General features: G+C 33.0%; 1 pseudogene; it reads right to left on the bottom strand.

Annotated features, from left to right (window-relative positions):
• Positions 1–3,382: 3,382 nt before the first annotated feature.
• Positions 3,383–6,232, bottom strand: part of LOC104226866 (probable 5-epi-aristolochene synthase 4) — a 4,165-nt pseudogene continuing 1,315 nt past the window's right edge.

Here is a 6,232-nt window from a genome sequence, read left to right as displayed (position 1 = left end):
ATATTAGTGAAAGCCATGGTAATACCTTGAAGTTGGCCTATCATTTTTTCTCGAGTAGTAGGAACTGAAGAAGTAAGTACGCACTTTTGGTAATTTTTATATAGCAATCGTTGTTGCACAGATTTTACAAACATATCCTGGACATACTTGGTTATTTTTCAGGTTTAAAACAAGAGATTTGCAGCCTGAAATTTGGGTGCTAGGACAGAGAGAGATCCTTGACGTTGTAGCTTTGAGGTAGAAAGTCGTTACTCCCTCCGTTTCATATTAAGTGAGGTACTTTCCTTTTTAGTCTATTCCAAAACAAATGACACATTTCTAAATTTGGAAATAATTCAACTTTAAACTCTTTCATTTTACTCATTTACCCTTAATGAGATGCTTTTATAGCCACACAAATGTTATGGCCCCATAAACTTTTTACCCCTTAAGCTTTTAAGACCACAAGTTTAAAATTTCTTCTTCTTTTTTCTTAAACTCCGTACCGAGTCAAACTACCTCATTTAATATGAAACGGAGGGAGTATTTCATATGTGTGGATGTTGGTCGGGTGTGAATTTTACATTTCCCAACTGGCCAGGTTTATTAAAATCTTCACTTTTCTTAAAACTAATGGCATTTCTATTTGTTAAGATCTTTTTCTATGGAACTCACGTGCTAACTCGTATCTTGAGTTGATGCTGAGTTTTATATAACCATTTGAATCATGCAAGATATATATTATTATGAATTTATGACTATCTATTGAAGTTAATATTAAATCTATATATTAATCTAAAGCAGGGACCTTAGAAAGTGATGTGGCATATCTTATCGATGAGGAAATGTATTTATCTATTTTCTTAGATTTTAGGGATTTTTCTTCTCTTTTCACACAATAAACTCAATTAATAAATCTAAAAGAATAATTTCCTGAAACAGTGCATTAGTTTCTTATGTTACACCTATTGTGTCTCCTCTCTTTGCTCATTATTATGTACCATTACAACTTTTTCTGTAACGTCTCCTTTTTTCGTGCAAGCGTCTTTTCAACCTTCTTCTTTGTTTTGAATTTTTTTTTCTCCACTTTTTTGGGTCAGGTTTAATTATATCTCACTTTTTGTTAAGACCTACTACAACACTTTTATGTGGTAAGATCTTTTTCCTACAGGCCTCTCACCTCTTCCCTAAATTTTGCAACCTGTTTAAAGTTAAATTTATGCACCAATCTCAAATTACTTGCGCATTCTATGCCGTTCAAACTTCGTTTTGCTTTAAATTTGAAAAACAAGAAGGGACATCAATAGGCAGTAAAAGCATCAAACAAACAATGGAAACGGAGGGAGTAGATATTATCGTCGAATGCATTGAGTTTAGTATAAAAAGAAAGAAGAGGAGTAAGATACATGACTTTTGATGGAGTAAAAAGATTCGTGTCTTTTGAAGGAAGAGACAGAGCAAAGCCTGCTAACTCATATATTAATACTGAGTTTCAGATAATCATTTGAATCAAGATGTATTATTATGAGAGACTTGACACAAAAAGGTAAAGTTTTTATTAAGATCATTCATTACGAATAGGATGAGAATAGAGAAAAAGAAGGGGAGATGGAGATGCACCGGACTCCGAAATGTATATTGAATGAATGTGTGTATTATATAGAATAGTAGAACAGATTTATCATTTTTGTTATAAAGCCAAATTAGGAGGAAATTTTTCTTAGTGAGGCAGGAAGTAGCATGTTAGGGGGAGAGAAAGAAGAAAAGAAACGAAAGACACGATAAATGAAAAGGAAAAAGAAAAGAACTAGAAATGAAAAGGAAAAAGAAAAGAAGAAAGTACGTACATTTCTTTTTCCATTGTTACCTAATCTAAGACGTTTTGATTTTTATCTTCTTCTTCTTTTTCATCTGTTACATTTTTTCCTTCTTCTTATTTTTTTTGGTTTACTTTCCATTTCTCTTTTCTTTGTTGTAAATATAGGAAACTTTCAAAAAGGAAAAGAAGGTGTAGAGTGTAGATTTTACATATATATTCCTATGGCCAAAAAACATGTTTATATTCTTCTTCTTCTTCTTCTTCTTCTTCTTCTTCTTCTTCTTCTTCTTCTTCTTCTTCTTCTTCTTCTTCTTCTTCTTCTTCTTCTTCTTCTTCCTAATTAGCTTTGTTCGTTTTACCTCCCCTTATTTGAGGAATCCCATTTAAGATCTTTAATTTTTGATGATTAAGGATCAGACAATCGTGTTTAATTTAGAGGAGTAGGAAACTGATAATTTTTTTTGTGCTCAAATATCTCTAATTAGTTTGGTTATTTTCACCTTCCCTTACCTAAATTCCCCTATTGAAAGCCACTTATGAGTTATGAGGGGCTTTGAATCTGCAAATGCCGTTATTTTTCATCGACGCACTATGCCGGCTTTTGGGGATGCTAGAAGTATCTAATTTGCTATTTCTTTTGCCATCTTGCTTATATACCATGAGAAACTAACTACTTAGTGCTTTTTATTGTTCATATAGGTAATAGTGCTTGACTTTGGGAAGTATACTCTTTATGATGATATATGAAGAGGTATGTTCCTTTGGTCAAAAGGAGTATTTTAGTTGGATTAGAAGCCAACTATAGTCGAAGATTTAATAGTATGATATGATGAAGTGGAAGAAATAAAGAAAGAAGGGAAAGAGAAAAAAATAAAGAAAATAATTACAGAAATTGCAATTTTACTAACGATGAATGACGAAAACATTAAACAATATACTATGTGTTTTTATTACTAATTGTTGTTTCTTTTACCACAAAAAGATTTCTTACCAAATGGTTGCATATGTAAAGTTATTAAGCATATATCGTGTAGTCTGATTATCATTCTTTTTGTTGCCTTCAATTTTTTTTTGTGAAACTGAGCTAACCGTTAATATAAATATGTTTTACAAATTCAACTTATAGAATTAAAATTTAAAAAGAAGTTTGTAACGCTCATTTATTTATCTTTATGACCGTGCAGAGCGCGGCAAATTCACTAGTTAAAAGAGTATTTAAGAGGACTAGTGGTTTATTTTCAAGAGGAAAATCAGTGATGACATTCACGGGATAACATAAATACAATAATAGCTATTCTATGCCAACACATAGCGCATAATGTAGCACTACTCTTGATTCAATTATGTCAACGCTTTCTTATATATATTCCAGATTCACTTATACATGCACTACAAGGAAAAACAAAAGTGCCAAAAACCAATCTTTGTGAGACCAAGTAGGATTAAAAAGATACTAAAGCAAGGACGTGGAAAAGGCTCAGATTACTTCATACACTGAAAAATAGGTTACAAGAGACTATTTATAAGAAAAGTAAGACTCCCATAACAAGCTTCATAACTTTAACCTATTGTTATATAAAAAGATTGAGATTATTTCTTACAAGGATCTTAAGGAGGTCCTAGTTAGGAAGTGCACTGCACAACCGCAAAAGCAGCTCCCTAACAACTTAACTATACAATAAAACAAAAAAATTAAACTTATATAACTACTTTCTCAACAAAGAATAATGAAGTTTCCTTAAGATGAGCAACAATAATTGGCAGCTCAAATTTCGATGGAGTCCACAAGTAGGCCAATAATGTGAGGTTTTAAGACTTTCTCCGGATGAGTATATCCATCTAGATTGTGTATCTATGTAACCTCAACAATATGAGCAAGATTGAGAATAGGAGTTAAAAGCTCTGCAGATACTGGAGTTGGCCTAAGAAGTCCTTCATTAAGATCCTTCCATGCTGTCTCAGCCATTTTTTGGAATTTATCCATTGCCTCTTTTGTTGATACACCATAATCTCTCATGCAACACTCAATTCCTGTTGCAATTTGTCCTCTGCTTTTCTCAACCTGTAAAGGCAGATAGATTAAGGGTTAGCTTATATAAGCCTCAATTGACATCACAAAACTTATAGTTTGTCCAAATCTCACATAATGATATAAAATTGTGAGACACAACTCATACCTCGTACGTTGCTGTATCATCAATAACTCGGCATATAATCACACTAGCTTCAAGAATTTTAGGATTCTTTGACAACCACTCAAAATCCTGCTTGGTAGCAGACTTCATACCCAAATATGATGTTGTCGCAGGGTAGTAATATGTAGTAGTTGCCAGTGCATTGCCTAGATATTCAGAAACAGGTGGCATATATCCTTCAATAAACCATGTTGACTCGACATTTTAATTTCTTACTACTTCTTTCATCTGTGAATACAAAACATATATATTCAAGTGTTAGAAAATTCTGATTGAATTATTACAAGTTTCTGATCACTAAAAGACTTGCACAAGGTAAAACATAGTGAGAAATGGATTAAGGAGAAAACGTATTTTGATAGTTAAGTTGCCCAAAAATACTCTTTCTATTGCATGACAGACAATATGAGATCTTCCAGCACTAGACAATTCCTTTTCATAATCCTTGTAAAGATCAAGAATAGCTTTATAACTAATTTTCATGTAATCGGGAAGCCGATCAATTTCATTGATATCCCATCTACAAGATGACAAAATTAATGTAAAAACTCAAGCATTTTGAAAGAGGACAACTATAATGAGTAGAAGTTCGTCTTAATATTTTCACAATGGCATTCACTAGTAAGGAGTATTTGAATAAGTGAATATATGAAGTTCATACCTTTGTACGGCATCTGCGTATGCCTCAAGTTCTTTAACTGTACCATAAGCATCAAAGGTGTCATCGACAATCGAAATCATTGATATGGTCTTAACGAGCATGACGCGAGCTTGAGAGTATTGAGGCTCAAAATAAACTCCTAATGCCCAAAAGGTAGCATTCAACTACTCGATCTCTAGCATATGGAAGTGTTGTTACGAAATCCAAATCTTTCCACCACCTGCAGCGTAACAAATTAACATCACTACTTGAGATATAATCAATCAAAAAGGGTTCATCGTTCTTATTTATCGCACCTTGATACTTCAGCAAGTTCTTGTTTGTGCAACATCTGGAGCAAGTTGAAATCCAATTTGGCAAATCGAAGTAACACATTATTTTTCGATTGTTCCTTCTCATATATTGATGAGATGAAGAATCGGGTCTCAACTCTAGGAACGCCCTTGTTTCAAATTTCCTAGAACTATCAAATTCCTATTACTTTATTTATAAAAGCGATAAATCTAGAATATAAATTTTAGGGGTTCAACTTTTAGTTTTACTATTGCACCCAATATACTTTTGGAATTATAAGTTTAATATTAATATTTATATAGTAATTTTCTTACATCTATATCAATACCTATATTCTATACTCCCCGTCGAAAATGTTGGGATTAGTTGAATACATTGACTATATGCTACTTCATCTACTGCTACTAGTTTTAATAAACACATTTCATTTAGTCATATAAAATTTAACGGTAACAAAAGAACAATAGGAATTTTAATGTGTAAAATTTTAAAAAAATAAATCAAAGAAAGAAAGAAAGAAAAAGAAGAAGTACTTAATTAATACGCAAAAAGTGACACCTAACATGTCTATCTTCCGTTGGCGCCAAGTTATATAAAAGTTTAACAAGATTGACATAAGATTTGAACTTATAATCCACTTAGAGAGGTACATCCGATAACCATTGCACGATATGATACTTTGAGCATGGGTGCGCACACATATATTTAAATATTTTTTAAAAAAACATAACATTACTACATATGATCTAGGGAGGGGAGCATGGGTTCACGTGCCCCATGAAACCCCTCCTAGATACGCCTAGGGATGGCAAACGGGCGAGTCGTGTTAATTTCCACCATTGAAGTGTGTAGTATTGAAGCTCAGATCGAATCGAAGAGAGAAAAAGAAAGTTCTGGAAGTAATCAAAGCTCAATTGCAGAAGAATGAGAGTGATTGCATTAGCTAAATTGCCTAAAACACTAAACACATGAACATATATAAACTTAACACATATTCCACTAACTAAGTAAGCTACAATGCACAATTGTCACCTAACCACTTATGTCACCCTCTAAGCATTCACCTTCACAGTTTTCACCAACTGTCATTCTAACCATCTCAACGCCCCCTTTCAAGCTAGGTGTTGTGAAAACATTCAAAACACCTAGCTTGGACATCAGGTGGTGATGTTGTACACCCAAGTCCTTTTGGTCAACAAGTTTGTCGCATGTTCTTCTGTTGGGACATACACAGGGTGAATTAATCCTTCTTGTACCTTTTCCCTTATAAAAAGGCAATCAATT

This window comes from Nicotiana sylvestris, chromosome 5, assembly GCF_000393655.2.
Source record: "Nicotiana sylvestris chromosome 5, ASM39365v2, whole genome shotgun sequence".
Classification (NCBI taxonomy): Eukaryota; Viridiplantae; Streptophyta; class Magnoliopsida; order Solanales; family Solanaceae; genus Nicotiana; species Nicotiana sylvestris.
The sequence above is the reverse complement of the archived record's forward strand: the minus strand, read 5'-3'. Positions and strand labels throughout refer to the sequence as shown.